Source organism: Bos mutus, chromosome X, assembly GCF_027580195.1.
Source record: "Bos mutus isolate GX-2022 chromosome X, NWIPB_WYAK_1.1, whole genome shotgun sequence".
NCBI classification, from domain to species: Eukaryota; Metazoa; Chordata; class Mammalia; order Artiodactyla; family Bovidae; genus Bos; species Bos mutus.
In genome coordinates, this window is record NC_091646.1 from 38,521,841 (window position 1) to 38,540,931 (window position 19,091).

General features: G+C 36.1%; 1 long non-coding RNA gene across 1 annotated transcript in view; it reads right to left on the minus strand.

The window, feature by feature from the left end:
* Positions 1-897: 897 nt before the first annotated feature.
* Positions 898-19,091, minus strand: part of LOC138986388 (uncharacterized) — a 229,411-nt gene continuing 211,217 nt past the window's right edge. The window contains exon 3 of the long non-coding RNA XR_011463233.1: positions 898-1,441. This is a non-coding gene — a long non-coding RNA (uncharacterized lncRNA). The remainder of the gene's footprint in view (positions 1,442-19,091) is intronic.

The following is a 19,091-nucleotide window of genomic DNA, read 5'->3' on the forward strand; positions in this document are numbered from 1 at the left end:
GCCTAGAAAATCCCATGGACGGAGGAGCCTGGTAGGCTGCTGTCCATGGGGTCGCTAAGGGTCAGACACAACTAAGCGACTTCACTTTCACTTTTCACTTTCATGCACTGGAGAAGGAAATGGCAACCCACTCCTGTGTTCTTGCCTGGAGAATCCCAGGGACAGGGGGCTGCCATCTATGGGGTCGCACAGAGTTGGACACAACTGAAGTGATTTAGCAGCAGCAGCATAGTTTATGGGTAATTTCTGTTCGTCTTTCATAAGTATCAATTATTACATGTTAGATCTCCACTTTTGTCTTCAATATCAATCATCTTCTTTTGCATCCAGATTCAAATTCCAATTCTGCCACTAACCAGCTATGTGGCTTTGGATGAGTTTCATAAACTCTCTGACCTACCTGTAAAATGTGACTAATAATACTATTTGCCTCAGAGGTTTGTTATAAGGTTTGAACAAAATAATTGTGTAAAAACACTTAGCATGGTAGCCTACAGCTGGTATTAGTATTAACTATTATTATTCAAGACTTCAGACAGAAAACTGAGAGAATTGAGTATTCATTATATTATCAAGGCAGAATGAGGAACTCTTGTTTTATTTATTTATTTTTTTATATGATAGTTTCTTTTTTTTTAATTTTTTTAATATTTTCATATTTATTATTATTTTTTAATAATTTTTAACATTTTAAATTTCAGGTATACACATGCTCCCCATCCTGAACCCTCCTCCCTCCCCCTCCCCATACCATCCCCTGGGCCATCCCAGCGCACCAGCCCCAAGCATCCAGCATCGTGCACTGAACCTGGACTGGCATCTCGTTTCATACATGACATTTCACATGTTTCAATGCCATTCTCCCAAATCTTCCCACCCTCTCCCTCTCCCACAGAGTCCATAAGACTGTTCTATACATCAGTGTCTCTTTTGCTGTCTCATATGCAGGGTTATCATTACCATCTTTCTAAATTCCATATATATGCATTAGTATACTGTATTTCTGTTTTTCCTTCTGGCTTACTTCACTCTGTATAATAGGCTCTTGTTTTAAAAATCAGTTCATCTTCATCTTCCAATAAATAGAATCATCAGTCAACAAAGAAACCTCATTTTTAAAGCAATCTGGTTAGTCTTTATTTAAATAAGTTTTACTTTAATAATTATCTTTTTAAACATAATTTCCTTATTCCTTTTTGCTTCCTTTTGTTTTGTGAGCGCTTCAGAGGCCTTGAGAATAAACACTTAGAAGGAGATGTATGTTAGTTGCTCAGTTGTGCTCGACTCTTTGTGACCCCATGGACTGCAGCCAATGATGCTCCTCTGTCCATGGGATTTTACAGGCAAGGATACTGGAGTGGGTTGCCATTTCCTTCTTCAGGGGACCTTCCTGACCCAGGGATAGAACCCAGGTCTTCCGCCCTGCAGGCAGATTCTTTGCCTACAGGGGAAACAGAAGGAGATGTAAATGCCATAACATACTGAGACACTGAGCATTGTTAGTCACATCTAGTCACATGAGGTTAAGGTGAGATGGCAGGCCTTGAAGCGTGAGAAAAATATTAGTGAACCCTAGAGAAAAGATGCATAATTTAGGTGGTATTTCAAATCCAGATACAAATTAATCTAAAGTACTATGGAAAGTCTGAAAAGAGTCAGGTGTTTTTTGCTGTTGTTGTTTTTTGTTTTTTCCTTTTTCAAGAAGTTTCTTCAGCAACTGCTTCTGTGTCTGTCCAACTGCTGCAAATACAGTATCAATGATAAACACCTCACTGAGCTTAAGTTCTCTGAGTCAAAACTGGAAGTAGTTTGGTGAGACCTTTATTTGGAGGAAAGCTCACTGTTTGTTTTAGCAAGAGAAATACTTGATCAGGACCATTTATAAATGAATTTTCCAGAGAATTAAAGTCACAACACATCAAAGCCAAACAGGGGACTGCTTCAGTGAGCAATCAGAAAGTTTTCTTAATTTATTATTAGCATGAGCTCTTGGCTTGACTAATTACACTTAATCTCCCTTCTGTGGTAGCTACTTTTACCTGTATATTTACTTCAGGAGTTATTTGGTGTTAGGAGTAGAGATTATTCTAAGGAAAGATTTTCATTTTTCCTCTGCTGATCATTATTTTTTGGGCTGATATATATCTATGACTGACCACTCTAAAATCTGTAGAAGTTAAGCTCCATGAGGAGAGGGACCATATATGCTATACTTACCTCTGTATTCCTAATGCCCAGTATAGTGCCTGGCACCTGGTATATACTTCATTGAATGAATGAATGAATGAGAACAAGGACTCTTTGGTATGTGCACCTCAGTATTCTGTGTTACTTGTATATAATCTTTGTCATTCTCTGTCTTGAATATACTTATTCTGTCCCTGATACAGTTACTTTTCTTCTAAGAACAAGTACTTAATCATAAATTTCTTTCAAAGGGAGCACAATGTGAACATTTTCTATAATAATATGGTCAGCAATCTGTGATAAAGGTTGGAGTTTGAATAAATTTAATTGATGAGTTATACAACATCTTAGCCTAAAATCAAAGCTGGAGAATGGCTCATTTGGAATGATGATTCACTTACAGGAGATAAAGACAGAGAATGAAAGAGACAAGGAGAAAAACCCATCCAAGGATGCCTTCTCAAGGTGGCTACTCTTACCAGTGACTGATTTCAGGCTCCTTCTGACTCTTGTGAGAAGACTTGTTAGGAAATGTTTCTAAGAATGGTCTTCTCCAGAGAAACAAGGAGAAAGCATTCATTCATTGAATTTCATTCTTCATTGGTCAAGGGTTACCCTAAGAAGCATTAATTGCCTTGTACTTTCAGATTGCATTTGTGTGAGCAATGGGGAAGGTACCCTGGAGGTGGGAATGGCAACCCACTCCAGTATTCTTGCCTAGAGAATCCCATAGACAGGAGCCTGGCAGACTATAGTCCATAGGGTTGCAAAGAGCTGGACAGGACTGAAGTGACTGAGCATGCACGAGCAATAAATAAGTAGGTTCCCATCATGACATTTCTATGGTATCAGAGAAGCCCAGGGCAGGAGACAATATATATTTAGTTCAGACTTGAGGGGAGGTACTGTCAGTGTTCACCTGTACCAAGCTGGTCAAAATCTGTGGGAAACTGGTTACAATAGATGTGGCTGGAGTAAGAAGTGAGGCTGAGAGATTTGAAGTGGTACATAAGAGCTATTCCATGCAATGGAAATAGTTAAATGACTAATCACTTACGAATATGCTTTGAAAAATATGTTTCAGATAGCACCATTGAGATCCAAAAGAATACTTGGGCTGCAGTTCAATCTATGAATTCTGTAGCTGCTTCTGAATCACATACACTTTACTCTGATGTTTTGACATTAGCAGAGTCTCAAGATTGAATTCCAAGATGATATTCAACTAAAATGTATTTTAAGAGAATAAAAATTATGAAAACAAATGAAGTGTAAGGCAAATTGGAATTTAAAGGAGATAAAGACACACTGTTCTCCTAACAAAGGCAATATTATTTTTGTAGAATTTGCAGGTATTTAACTGAAATATGATTTCATCAAGAAATATTTATGTTTAGCCTGATTTTTAAACTGTTTCTGAAAACTTGACACTTAGATACAGTGTACATGCAAAATAAAGTCAGACCGACTCACATTTAGAGTCATATCTGCAAGGAAGATGGCTTTATTCTTCTATTCTCTGGATAGGGTTGCCCATAGTAACCTAACACCTGTCATGTCAAACACTGGTAGAATAAATACACTCACATCATGATGCCTAACAAAGAAACTTAGCCTGACCATTGCTACCAGAAGCCATAATCAGAATGGCTGTGCTCCATAATATACTTATTCATCAAGGTCAAACAGTGATTAATCATAATCAAGTAGTTTTCCTCATTTAAGTGTAGTCTGCTAACATAAACTTGATTTTAAATGCTGATCCTAGCTCAGTTCCAGGAGCCTAGAGCTACTTTAATTTTCATTTCACTACTCAAGATACTCTTTAAGGTGCATTCAAGAAACAAGAGGAGCATATAATTTGGCTGAGTCCCAAAATGTCATGTTATACTTCAAGGAAAATATCGATATTCTTGTGGACTGAAACTACTCTTGCACTAGAAATTACTGGTGAACTTGTAAATTAGCTAAAGATCAACTTCCATCATAAGTTACACACTGACACATCTAGGCCCCAGGGATGTGGAAAAATACATGTACCCATTGAGTGCAGATGAGTCTGCAGGTTGCTTTGGCAGGTCGAGTAAGAAGTTGGATCCCCAGACCAATATGTATTTCTCTTTCCTGGCAGCTTTCAGATCAAGTACATGACATAAAATGACGTAGTGTTCATACATTTGTAGCATATTCTGTATATTAAAGGTGTTTTATTCATGTCACTGTGATTTCTCTAAGTTTAATTGAAGAAATAAAAATTGAGACCTCTCTGACTCTCACCATTCTACTTACAAAATTAAAATAATGAAAAATCAAGTATTTGTGGCAAAAAAATCTGATAGGTGGGTAAGTAGAATGTTACTGTTTCTTACATTTTTCAAAATCCTAATATAGCACATGGGTACAGAAGAAAGGAAAGAAAGGAACATTCAACCAAACTGCTTTTTCTCTGGCCTACATGTGGAAATATATTACACATTCAAAAACCTGAACACTCACTAACATCCTAGACATTCTCTATGTAAAACAAGAGTGAAATACACAGAACTGCTTACTAGAACTTTGAGGGAAAGATTATCTGATATTTATGCAAACTTATTAAAAGAAAACAAAGTTTTCAGTAAGAGTTTTGGGGTTGCTTCAACTTTGTTCAGATGAAGAAAACAAGACTTTGAGCTTCTTTAAAGGAAAAAGTTATATATGAATGAAGAATTGATTTAATCCTTCTTGATCCAAGGTATCCCAGAATACCAACATTATGTAGTGCATCCCTCCTTGTTCATAATGTATTAAAAGGCATCCTAAATGTTTTACTGAAGGCATTTTGAAATGAAGGTTTCTTCAAGTAATATACCTTTCTTAGAAAACAGCTACTTGTTGGCTTTTCTCTACCCTGGTTGTCCATGTTGTGTTCTGTTGAAGGCCTACAAAGACTTCTCTGTATCTCTCTACAGACACACTTGATTGTGTATGTACAGTGGGGCTTCTGTGGAAACTGGTTATTAAGAAACTGTTATGCCTTTGTCCATCTTTAAAGTGCGATAAAATAATGAGTTAGTAAACTAAATTGAAATGTCATTCCCTTTGAATGAAGGTTATGAGAAGTGGCAATTTTTAATCACTTGCATTAGATATGAATGTAACAGACAAGATACATGAGATGCTTAAAGAAATTAATTCGATATTTGGCAAAACTAATACAATTATGTAAAGTTTAAAAATAAAATAAAATAAAAAAAAGAAATTAATTTTACTTAGGGTAGTGAGAAAGCACAGCAAATTCCTATGAGGGGGAAATGGTGGATAAATTCTATTTGACGTCATGGTGAATAATTTTAAATGGTTTTAAAAGTAGCTATTACAATCAAGATTTTTTTTTTTAATAAAAAGGAAAATAGAGTAAGAAAATAATTGAGAAAATCATTTGATCCTTGCAATTCACTTTTAATTTGTTCTAAACTTTCAGTATAACCATGAAATATTTATGTCTAATAAATGATAATGTGTGCAACAACAACAAAAATGTTGTTGAACACATTAGGAAAGTTTGCCCAAAGGCGAGCTAATTATGCCTTTATAGGTCTTACTTAAATTTATGATTATGTTCTGATTTAGCTTTATCCTTTTTATATAAGTTTCTGTGGAATTCCTCATGTATGATGTGCTCCATTTACTGAGGGCATTTATAAATGGTGTTGACCCATTATTTGCATACACCTTGGCCTTCTTATGGCAGAGGAGTAAGAAAATAGAGAAGTTGAAAGATCAAGAGGTGACATGTTTAGAGTGACAATTAAATGGTACTTTAAGGTTCCCATAACAGGCTTCACAGTCTTGAGGTAAATACACATACATTTGTAACCATAAGAAAAATCAGAGTAAAAACCATTTCATACTTTTCCAGAAAGTGAGTGTGATAACTAGGCCTTAGAATATAGAAAAATGGTAACTTTTAGTTACTATTATATTATAGGAACAGAAAAGGTAATTAATCCACAGCACTAACATTTTCCTCACACCAACATTTAGGGGTTTCAGCAAAGGAAATCAAGAAACTGAGGGAAAAATCTATCAGAAAGAAGTGAGAGGAAATTTAGCGCATGAAGGAAAAAAATTATACTAAAAACATCAAAGTACTGACAAAGTCAGATTCATTATGGCTGTCTTCAGATACCACCTGATTCTATACATTTAATATATATTCTACCATAAATATCTTTAATTAACTAAGAAGGTTGATACAAATGTAGTCTCTTCACATCTCTTACATTAATAGCATGTTATCTATTTTCTGGCTATAATTAAACCTAATGATAGTAATAGATCATTATTATTGATAAAATGCTTATGGGACATCAGGAAGTATGTGAAGTATTTTGCATGCAACATCTCATAAAATCCTTATGACCACTTTCTACAAGGAGAGGTTAGTGAATGATTCACAGTTCCCAGATGCAGAAACACAGGCTCACAGAAGAGAAGTAATCTGCTTGAGGTCACAAGAATAATCATTGGTACAGCTGGAATTTGAATGTGTATCTCTGTGTGACTCCAAAGGTTATGTGCTAACCACTCCAGGACAACTTCTCTACTGAATGCTGTATCTTCATGCATCTACTATTGGGTTAGGAAAGAAGCAAATGAGGCCAGGTGTCAATGTTGGTGTTTTTATGGCAAAACCAATAGATTCACTTCATGACATTTACTGAAGTTTCTTTTATCATGAGGAAGCATTAGAAATTATATGCCAAAGCATGAGAACCTGTGGCGGATTCATTTTGATGTTTGGCAAAACTAATACAATATTGTAAAGTTTAAAAATAAAATAAAAAAAAAAAAAAAAAAGATTAAAAATGAAAAAGATACAATATGAATTTCAAGTTCTTTTCAGTCTAGTCAGTGAAAGCAGATAAGCAAATAGACCCTTATAACACAGAGTGATAGGAGCTATGAGGTAGAAGTGTAGGTTGCAGAGACAAGTCACAGAGACAGCAAGTCAACTTTGGTAGATATCTCAGAAGTCCTAGTGAGTCTCTTTCTGTTTTGTCATATTCATTCATTTGCTTTATTCTTTGTGTATTTTTTTTCAATATAACAAAACAGAAAGAGATTCACAGTTAAAGAGAACAAACTAGTGGTTACTTGCAGAAAGGAAAGCGGGCAGGGCCAAGGTAGGGGTATGGGATTAAGAGATAGAAACTATTATGCATAAAATAAGTAAACAACAAAGATATATTGTATAGCACAGGGAAGTATAGCCATTATTTTGTAGTAATGAAGTATAAGCTATAAGAACACTCAATCACTATGCTGTACACCTGAAACTAATATAATATCACAAATCAACTATATTTCAATAATATATATATATATATTAAAAAAAGAAGTCCCAGTGAGACTTGTTCATAGACAGATGTAGATAGGCAGAGAGGTGGGAGTAGCAAAAAAACTGGCTTTGCAAGCAGAGGGATCATCATGTATAAAGACCTGACGAGGAGAGAGAATATGGTACATTTGAAGAACTACAGGTAGTTAAGTAAAACTATAACAACAGAACTGTTTGGTTGAGAATAATGTTTTATCTCACCTGTTCAATCTCAGGGCATGGATTTCTAGCCTCAGTGATCCACTAAAAAGTGTCCTGAAGTGAGTTCAACTATATTTTTGGAGCATATTTCATTCCAACTTCTCTTCAATGCCCTGTAAAATGTGGAATATCTGCCAGCCTGTCAACTTTCAACTGTCCCTGGATTACAAAAGAGGTTTAAAACTACTATCTTAAAGAAGACTTTGGTACTTTGCCGATTAGTAAGGTAAGTAGAAGCTATTTGAAATTCTCTACCTTGAGCATTTCAAATGACCAAAGCTGTAACGTTTCTGAGTTAGTACATGGTAAACAAATGTATTATGACTATGCAGGCACTACCATTAGAAAGTCTGAATCAGAACACATTGTCATATAGCATATGTGCATATCTTATACGACTGGGGCAGTGAGGAAGCGCTGCCCACATGGCATATGTTTTCATTGGCAGCCCATTTGTGGCATGCTGGGTAAACAATTGAAAAGGAGTGTGGAAAAGGCATCTAGGTTAAATTACATGATACTCCTTTCACTGATGTTCCTACACTATATAGGAAAACTGAAGGCAAAAATTACTGTTAGTGTTATGGTTCTTGACTATATAGCCAGGCAAAGGCTTCATGGGGATGGTGGCATTCGAGCTGATCCCTGACAGGAACATAAACTATCAGTAGGTGCAGTTGGCAGGAAAATGTTCTGGGTTGTGGGAATAATAACAACAACAATAAAATGTAATGATTATTAAGAGCTCACTATCTGGCAGGAAATTTTGAAAATATGTCATACGTTTAGCTCATTTAGTCTTCACAACAACCCTATGTGGTAGGCATTATCATTATCCACCTTACAGATGAGGAGAATGATCTACAGAATAATCAGAAAAATGAAGTAGCATGTGTAAAGCCACAATTCTGGTAAGCATTAGAGCTGAGATTCAAAATACGGTAATCTGATCACAGAATCCATATCCTTTCTTGTCCCCACAAAGTAAATGAGTAAAGAAGCGGTAGCAGAAAGATAAAACAATGTGCCTAGAGCATGTCAAATATTCTGGAGCTACTGGGGCATAGCATATGATATTAAATGTAAATAATGAGAGTAGAAGTTATAATAGTTTGGAAGCAGCTTATCAAAGACTTTAAAAATTATACTAAGGAATGTTTAATTGTAGAAGTAATGACTGGAGTAAGATTAGGGAATGATAATGGCTTTTAAGGATGTTAAATGACATAATGCAACCCACTTTGGGAATATAATCTTAACTATACCATTTAGAGATAAGGGCATACAGGAAAGAGAGACAAGAGGTGGGAGTGATGAAAATATTTGATGTCCCTTCTATGAGAGCTGCTGCCTTAGGTAAGTGGAGAGATAGAGAACAAATGATACATTCAATTTTTGGTGCTAGAATGGAGTGCATTAGAGGAATATGACATATTTAAAACCCATAACCCAATCCAAGTACATAACCATAATGTCGTTTATATTGTAGCCATTTCTGAATTTTCCCAGCAAAGAGATACCAGATAGTTTTTGTCGTGTCATAACCACAATAACTAATCTCAACTATAATAGTGCTTAAGAAGGTATCTTGTGTATGACAGAAAGTTAACACTTGAGAAAGAAGCCCTTATGATGAATTTTGCTTGAGGGTTATATACACTATTTTAGAGGCTTATATTTCTCACATTGTATTCAAGGGTACCATTTAATGCATTACCACATTACTTTAGCAGTAAATTTAATGTGATCCTAATTGTCTAAAATTATTATCTCCTAAAGTCTGAATTCCTATAAGAGAATGACTTAGGTATGGAAAGAATCTGGCACAATTAGCTGCTTATTGCTTGTGTATGTGTGCTAAGTTATTCAGTCATATCCAACTCTTTGCAACCTCATGGACTATAGCCCACCAGGCTCCTCTTGACAATGGGATTCTCCAGGCAAGAATACTGGAGTCTGTTGCCATGCCCTTCTCCAGGGAATCTTCCCGACCCAGGGATCAAACCTGTGTTTCTTACATCTCCTGCATTGGTAGGCGGGTTTTCTTACCACTACTCCTACCTGGGAAGCCTATTGCTTAGAGTACTAAATTGCATCTTAGAAGTTTGAGATACTATAATGAAAAATGCAATATACCTAGAATGAGAGACTCATTTTATTCTCAGATTCCCAGATGCAGTCCAGTGTATTGGTTAAAGGTACACTATCTGGGCCACACCACCTGGATTCAAATTTCAGCTTTACCACTAATTGTGTTGACCCTGACCAAGTTACTTAACAACTCTGTGCCTCAGTATCATCACTTGTAAAATTGAGATACTAAATTCACCAGCTTTAAATAGTGAAGATTATGAGTTAATGCATGCAAATCTAAAACTCTTAATACATTGCCTGGAATATATGTAATTCAGTAAGTGGTTGCCATTATTCTAAGAATATTATATAAATTGGAGTATGTACATAAAAAATACTATTTCATATTATTTTCCATTATGTCACTAGTTTGTCTTTTATTAATTATAAATACCAACATATAAATTTTACATGTAATGGCTGCTACATTTTCTTTAAATTTTCAATTTGCCTTTGTTCAGAACTAGAAGCAGTGTTAAATATCCTATATGCTGCAAAATTGAATAAAATCTTGGCTCTATCACTTACTAATGATAGGAAAGTGACAGATTAGAAGCTTCCATTCAGAATTTATTGGCTTGTCCTTAATTATTCTCAACATCTGTGGTATATGCTTCTGTTATGAATGCTGTGGCCGATTAGTTCGCTTACAGGCATCTAGTTGACTTGTAAACAAACTAGGATAAAAAGTTGGTAGCAAAGAAGGAAAACCGTGCATGGCATGATTTCTTTACTGCAGACTGACAGACATTCCATAATTATCTGGTCTTAAGTTTTATTGTAATAAGCTTCCTACGGACATGTTTGACAGGGATCAGAATTTCTTCCTTTCCCTGTGGGAGGTGATGTAACCTTTGACACTTGCAAAAACTGATAAAACTGAACAACACATTTCAGTGTCACAGGTTTCTTCCCCCATGACCAGAGTTCCAATTATCTAACATGTTCCTTGTAAAACTCATTGCAAAGAATATAGAGGATGCTGGGTGGAGCTTGTGGCAAGGTGTGCAAATGATCATTGGTTATAAAAAAAGAGTAGATAGTAGACACGGTATACAATAGGAACTGGTATATATTGAAAGACCTGGTATGGTAGACTTACAATTATTAGACCAAAGCATGACCCCTTGAGCCTAAGATAATTTTACTGGATGTTCAGTGGAGATGCTTGCCTTTCAGTTCAGTAGAGTTCAGTCACTAAGTCGTGTCCGAATCTTTGTGACCCCATGGACTGAGGCACACCAGGCTTCCAACTCCCAGAGCTCACACTTGGAATTTACTCAAACTCATGTCCATAGAGTCAGTGATGCCATCCAATAATCTCATCCTCTGCCGTACCCTTCTCCTCTTGCCTTCAATCTGTCCCAACATCAGGGTCTTTTCCAATGAGTCAGTTCTTCACATCAGGTGGCCAAAGTATTGGAGTTTCAGCTTCAGCATCAGTCCTTCCAATGAATATTCAGGACTGATTTCCTTTAGGATGGACTGGTTGGATCTCCTTGCAGTCCAAGGGACTCTCAACAGTCTTCTCCAGCATCACAGTTCAAAAGCATCAGTTCTTCAGTACTCAGCTTTCTTTATAGTCCAAATCTCACATCCATACATGACTACTGGAAAAACCATACCTTTGACTAGATGGACTTTTGTCAGCAAGGTAATGTCTCTGCTTCTTAATATGCTGTCTAGGTTGGTCACAGCTTTTCTTCCAAAGAGCAAGTGCCTTTTAATTTCATGTCTGCAGTCACCATCTGCAGTGATTTGGGAGCCCCCCAAAATAAAGTCTTTACTGTTTCCATTGTTTCCCCATATATTTGCTGTGAAGTGATGGGACCTGATGCATGATCTTAGTTTTCTGAATGTTGAGTTTTAAGCCAGCTCTTTCACTCTCTTCTTCCATTTTCATCAAGAGGCTCTTTAGTTCCTCTTTGCTTGCTGCCCTAAGGGTGGTGTCATCTGCATATCTGAGGTTATTGGTATTTCTCCCGGCAATCTTGATTCCAGCCTGTGCTTCATCCAGCCCAGGGTTTCTCATGATGTACTCTGCATATAAGTTAAATAAGCAGGGTGACAATATACAGTCTTGACATACTCCTTTTCCGATTTGGAATCAGTCTCTTGTTCCATGTCTAGTTCTAACTATTGCTTACCTTTAGTGTTATACATTTTTATTTTAGCAAACATCAAAATGTAAGCAGAAATCAAAGAAAGAGGGAGAGAAAATAAACTATTGATTTCCCCATGTTGTCTTAACCTGGAGCCTAATTGAAGGTCAGTTTATGTATCCATCTTAAAGATATGTTTGTATCAGGCATCATGGTTTCCTGATACACAAGCCAAAAGAGGCTATTGAAAAGAAGAATATTTCAGCTGATACAAACATTCTTTTAGGAAAATCAGACCTAAAAAAGATCAACTACAAAATAATTTGGCTGCTTATCAAGACCCCAAATAAAAGAGGGGTATCTTGACCAGATTGATAGATTGAATACAGGGCAGAGTGGGAGACTTTAAGTGTTCTGTTAGTCATTGATCCATAACTGAATCTAAAAAATGTATTTATATCTCCGGTGATTAACACCTACTTCTATCTTCAGTTCATTCTGTTCTGTAGCAGTAAATGCATATGCTATCTTCACCTTTTCCACATTCCATAGTGATAAATCTCATGTTAAAAATCTGACTACTTATGAGGCACATAGAGTGAATAGAAGGGAAAGAAAAACAAGATGGTTCTCTGATTCACTGTAATGGTGCTCCCTCCGAATTTATACTTCCCTCTTATCCTCAGCTCCATGGGCTTTTATAGTATATATTCAGGTATACAAATACTGTCCATGGAGTCCCTGTCTCACAATATCTTATGAAAGAGACTTGGAGAACTGCTTTGTAAGTGCAAGGGGAAAATCTGGCTCATGTCTGGCTTGTATGCTTCATAGACAAGTCCAGTTTCTGATCAGAGCATAGTACAAATTGGCAAGAATTTAGGGAATGATTATAAATGGACACAAAGTTTCTTTTGGGGATGCTGGAAATCTTCTAAAATTAGACTTGGGTAATGGGTGCATAGCACTGCAAATATACTAAAATTCACTGAATTGTACACTTATAATGGGTGAATTTTATGATTTGTATAATATTATTTCAATAAGCAGTTTTTTAAAAAATTGGCAAGAACTACTTTCTGAACAAATAATCTACACAATGCTAAAAACCTAGATGAAAATTAAAAAGTAGAATTCATATATGGATGCTATATCTACAACAACAGTACTAAAATTACCTGGATTGTGAATTACTCTGCAGGAGAAAAGGCCCTATATCTCCCACGCCCTACTTCCATCCCAACTCCACTCAAATTTTCTTATTTATTATTGTAAAGAAAACTACACTAAACACTTACCTGGAGATAATGGCATTTACAGCAATAGGTTGATGGCTGTTCATTTCTTTTACATGAGACCTAGCTTAACAAAACTTTTAGCAGTAAGGTATCTCTGCAGTCAGGCCTCTTTTTTTTTTTTTTCTCTCTCTCTCTTCTGTTTCAGCATTACCCACATAGACTCACATACACCTTGCCTGTGCTTTTGGACTAGCCTCCTGTCCAGCTGAAGACTGTTGAATATTCTAGTCTTCTGATCTACCCTACACAAAATGTTTGATATTTTCCAAATATCTGCTGTTTGGCTAACAGTGTTTTAAACTATTCACTTAAGATCAAGGGTCTACTTCTTTCTTTGTATCACAGAACCTAATAATTGTTCTAGCCAAGAAGGGTAACCGAACACAATAGTCACTTCACCTTAGATAAAAAATAGTGTCTAACTTATAAACAAGATTGTTTAAAAGAATATGAAAGGAAACAGTTGGTAGATTGATATGTATGTAGAATGAAGTTGGCCTTGTAAGTTGGCCCTATCAATATAGTGTTGTGACCTGCATTGAATTAGGCTGAGCTCCACAATTTGTGCGTGGGAGAGTAGGGTGGATTATCACATCATTTCATATTTGTTTTCAGAATCCATGTATTGTCTGGCTTTAGTGATAAAGATTTCAGTTGCTCAATACACTTATGAAATTTGAAAGCAGCCCTCACAATTTCAAGGAGTACACCTTAAGGTCTTTCGTATAATCCAGTGTAATTTAACACTGGAGTGATTTACCTTTGCATTATCATATGCAGGAATAATTCTTGGCTCTGAATTCAGAATCCCTTATCTGTCCTTCATCCTTTTACATTTGCAACTTCATATCTAAAGGTCTTATGAAGCTCCAAACATTTGTCTGTTCTACTTTTTCAAACTATTCTCTGTAAAATAATGTATGCACATTTCAGCTCCCTTAACTTCCAAATTTGTGTCATTCTCTAGCTATTTCTTTCACGTGGAATCCTTTCTTTCTCTGAATTATTTTATGGCCCTCATCTTATTAACACCCAGTCAAAATTTTTCTCCTCTATGTCTTTTCTGATCACTTCACTTGTCTTTCATGTAGGAGTACAAATTCTAGCGTTAGCATTACATCTCAGAAGTTTTATTAATTGGCCAAAATCAAACTAAAGGGATTTCCCCTTGAGGACAAATTACCATTTTTTCATAACTCCACAAAGTCTTATGATATTTGTTAGTTTTCAGGTAAAAAAGGAACAGCCCCTATTAATAAACATGTTATATTTGGTTAATCACCCAGATATTCCAATTTGCCAAAAAAATAAACTTTATTACAGTGGTGTTGAGTTCATGCCTTTTCTTGAGAAGGCATAACATGACTTTATCTCTGGGCTTTCTATTTTGTTCATTGATCTATATTTCTGTCTTTGTGCTAGTACCATACTGTCTTGATGACTGTGGCTTTGTAGGAGAGCCTGAAGTCAGGCAGGTTTATTCCTCTAGTTCCATTCTTCTTTCTCAAAATTGCATTGGCTATTTGAGGTTTTTTGTATTTCCATACAATTGTGAAATTATTTGTTCTAGCTCTGTGAAAAATACCATTGGTAGCTTGATAGGGATTGCATTGAATCTATTATACAGAGTGAAGTAAGTCAGAAAGAAAAACACCAATAAAGTATATTAAAGCATATATATGGAATTTAGAAAGACGGTAACAATAACCCTGTATGCAATACAGCAAAAGAGACACAGATGTATAGAACAGTCTTTTGGACTCTGTGGGAGAGGGAGAGGGTGGGATGATTTTGGAGAATGGCATTGAAACATGTATAATATCATATACGAAATTAATCGCCAGTCCAGGTTCGATGCATGATACTGGATGCTTGGAGATGGTGCACTGGGACAATCCAGAGGGATGGTATGGGGAGGGAGGTGGGAGGGGAGTTTGGGATGGGGAACACGTGTATACCTGTGGCGGATTCATGTTGATGTATGTCAAAACCAATATAATATTGTAAAGTAATTAACCTCCAATTAAAATAAATAAATGTATTAAAAAAAGAAGGCATAACATGAACTTTTGTTGAGCAAGTATACTGAAAGATTTGATAAATCAAGTGGTCTGAAATTGTATACTAAATCCCAAATGAATATGAGAAAAAAATTAGAAAAGTTTTGTAAAATTTTGAAAATAAATAAAACTGGCCAAAGTATTTCTATTTTATTAGGATGAAAGAGCATGAGTGTCTTGTTGAGAAATCATTGAGATAGTCTATCTCCATATCATCAAAACAAGTAATAAAGAAAAAAAAAAAAAACTCAAAGCTTTAGTTCTTATTTAGAGTGTATTATGTGCCTACCTGCCTTCCTTACTTCCTATTCTCTATCTCTATCTCTATTTATTCTTACTGTTTTCCTCTCATGAAACACTTCACTTCCTCTAAATTTCCCTGCATACATTCCCCTAAGAAGAAAGACAGTATACTAGGAAAGATCAGCAGATTGTGACAAGTCCCACGGCCTAAATTTTATTTAATACACACATTTATTCCAGTGTTTATTTTCATTAATCTATAGACAGCTAAAGTCTTACTTAAGAATTAGGTTTTCATAGATGTGACATAATTTTTAGACAATCAAAGCAGTAACATATGGTTTGAATTTACATTTCTTTTATCAGTGCGACTTCATGTTATTTTAACAATGCACACATCAAGGAAAAGTAAAATCCATTGGTATTTAATTTCTCATTAAATATTTTCTTGTCCAGTATAACTTGTTTTTAACTTTACATTTCAGCTTTTAAATCTAGAGGTAAAATTTTATTGGAGGGCCAAAAGGTTTTTTATCTGTAATCCATCAGGAAATAGGCAGTGATCATATCCTAAACTTCCCCTTGTCTATTTCCTGAGATACTACCACATCTTTCCTGCTCTACTGGGGGAAATGTCCAAGCCAAGAATCATAGTTTCTTCTAGGACTGTTTTCACAGAGATAGTCATATCTGTCAGACAATAGGAAATGTGATACTTTCCTTATCTTTTCTCTGTTTCAAAAATCTTTTGGAACCAGCTAGGTCACTAATAGCCAAGAGGGTTATGCATCTGTGAAACTTACATTTAAGACCATTTTCCTTCTACAAGGATGCTATCATCCTCTCTTATCAATAATACCAACCTTATAACCTTCTGTTTCCAACTTTGTTAACTTGCAAATGAGTTTTCTTTTTCATTTGTTTGTTTGTTTTACTACAGTACAGGTTGAGCACACTAGATCTACAGAAAGATTTTAGTTAGTGAATCAGTTTTAGGCACCAAAGAAATGTCTGCCTTCTTCCCTATACCACCTGGCAGTTCTGCCATCAAAGTAATTCCTTTAGGTTAGGGCAGTGTCTTAAGAAAGTTTCAATTTAAGTAAAACTGTATTGCCTACAAAGAATAAAATCATTAGCAGTTACTAAATTGTCTGCATAGGTTATCTAGGAGTAGCAATGGAAAACATGAGAAAATCTTGGGAGGAGAATAACTGTTACCTTTTGATGAGGGAGAGGAAAGCAAGTTTTTACTCTGCAGGAAAAGGATATTTGTACTGAATTTTCTGTAAGAGTTTCTCAGTAATATGAGGACACAGATGCCTAGACGAGACAAGTAAATGTAAGAAGGGAGATTTATGTAAATAGGAGGGAGAAGAGAGCTAAAGATAGCCCTCAAAACTTAGCTTGGAGCCAGCTTTGATGTACAATAGGAGATTTGAAAGTCAAAAATATACATAAATGTCATGCTTTTGCATGTGACTGTGTATGGATGTGTGCACATGTCCATGCACATGCAGGCAAATATGGATGCATAACTATCTTCATTTTACAGTGTTCTGCATTTTAAATAATATAGCATACACTAAAGCGTTTGACTGTGTGGATCACAACAAACTGTGGAAAATTCTTCAAGAGATGGGAATACAAGATCATTTTACCTGTCTCCTGAGAAACCTGTATGCAGGTCAAGAAGCAACAGTTCGAACCAGACATGGAACAATAGACTGATTCAAAATTGGGAAAGAAGTACAACAAGGCTGTATATTGTCACCCTGCTTATTTAACTTCTATGCAGAGCACATCATGCAAAATGCTAGGCTGGATGAAGTGCAAGCTGGAATCAAGATTAGCAAGAAAAATATCAACAACCTCAGATGTACAGATGATACCACTCTAATGGCAGAAAATGAAGAGGAACTAAAGAGCCTCTTGATGAGAGTAAAAGAAGAGAGTGAGAAAGCTGACTTAAAATTCAACATTAAAAAAACTAAGATCATGCCATCTGATCCCATCACTTCATGGCAAATAGATGGGGAAAAAGTGGAAGCAGTGACAGATTTTACCTTCTTGGGCTCCAAAATGACTGTGGACAGTAACTGCAGCCAAGAAATTAAAAGATGCTTGCTCCTTGGAAGAAAAGCTATGACAAACCCAGACAGCATATTAAAAGGCAGAGACATCACTTTGTCAGCAAATGTCCACATAGTCAGAGATATAGTTTTTCCAGTACTCATGTACAGACATGATAGTTGGACCATAAAGAAGGCTGAAGAATTGATGCTTTTGAATTGTGGTGCTGGAGAAGATTCTTGAGAGTCCTTTGGACAGCAAGGAGAACAAATCAGTAAAACCTAAAGGAAATCAGTCCTGAATATTCACTGGAAGGACAGATGCTGAAGCTGAAACTCCAATACTTTGGCTACCAGATGCAAAGAGCTGATTCACTAGCAAAGACCCTGATGCTGGGCAAGACTGAAGACAAAAGGAGAAGGGGGCAGCAGAAGATGAGATGGTTAGATAGCATCACCGACTCAATGGACATGAGTTTGAGCAAACTCCAGAAGATAGTGAAAGAAAGGAAAGCCTGATGTGCTGGAGTCCCATGGGTCACAAAGAGTTGGACACGACTTAGTGACTGAACAACAACAAAGCATAAAAAGACTGATAATTGACACGGATTTTAAAGTAAAATAATCCTTGGAACCAGGCTAAAAACACAGAAGGCTTGTAAATGGTCCACATCATGTCACTAATTAGAGTCCTAAGGAAATTTACAGAAAAGAAGACTTTAAAAAAAAGATTTAAAAAAGAAGATAAAAGTGTGCCTTAATACCTATTTGACCATTTCTGCCTCACTGTATGTCAACAGCTCCTATTTTCCACTAGGAACTTTGATAGGGTAAAAAGTTCAAATCTCTCTTGATCTTCAGTGGCTAAAAAGAAATATACAGTTGTACTCTGTGTAGCAAGAACATTTCTAACGTCTTCTAACCATTCCTTGATACTGTCAACAAAACATAATATATTCTCTGGTCAAAGAGGATTTCAATTATTTAATAGAAGCATTCAGTTCAGTTCAGTCGCTCAGTCGTGTCCGACTCTTTGTGACACCATGAATCGCAGTACTCCAGGCCCCCCTGTCCATCACCAACTCCTGGAGTTCACTCAAACTCATGTCCATCGAGTCGGTGATACCATCCAGCCATCTCATCCTCTGTCTTCCCCTTCTCCTCCTGCTCCCAATCCCTCTTAGCATCAGAGTCGTTTCCAATGAGTCAACTCTGCACGAGAAATAATAGAAGCATTAATTGCATAAAAGAGTATTTCTAAAGTAATTTAGGTTCAGCCAAGTGGACAAAAGAATAAAACTTTGTATCAAGAACAGTAGTTTCCCAACTGGAAAAGGTATAACAAAAACTGGGGACAAAAAATTGAAACTCAATGATCGAGGAAGTTATAATGAGAAAGCAGTAAGTTTAATGTT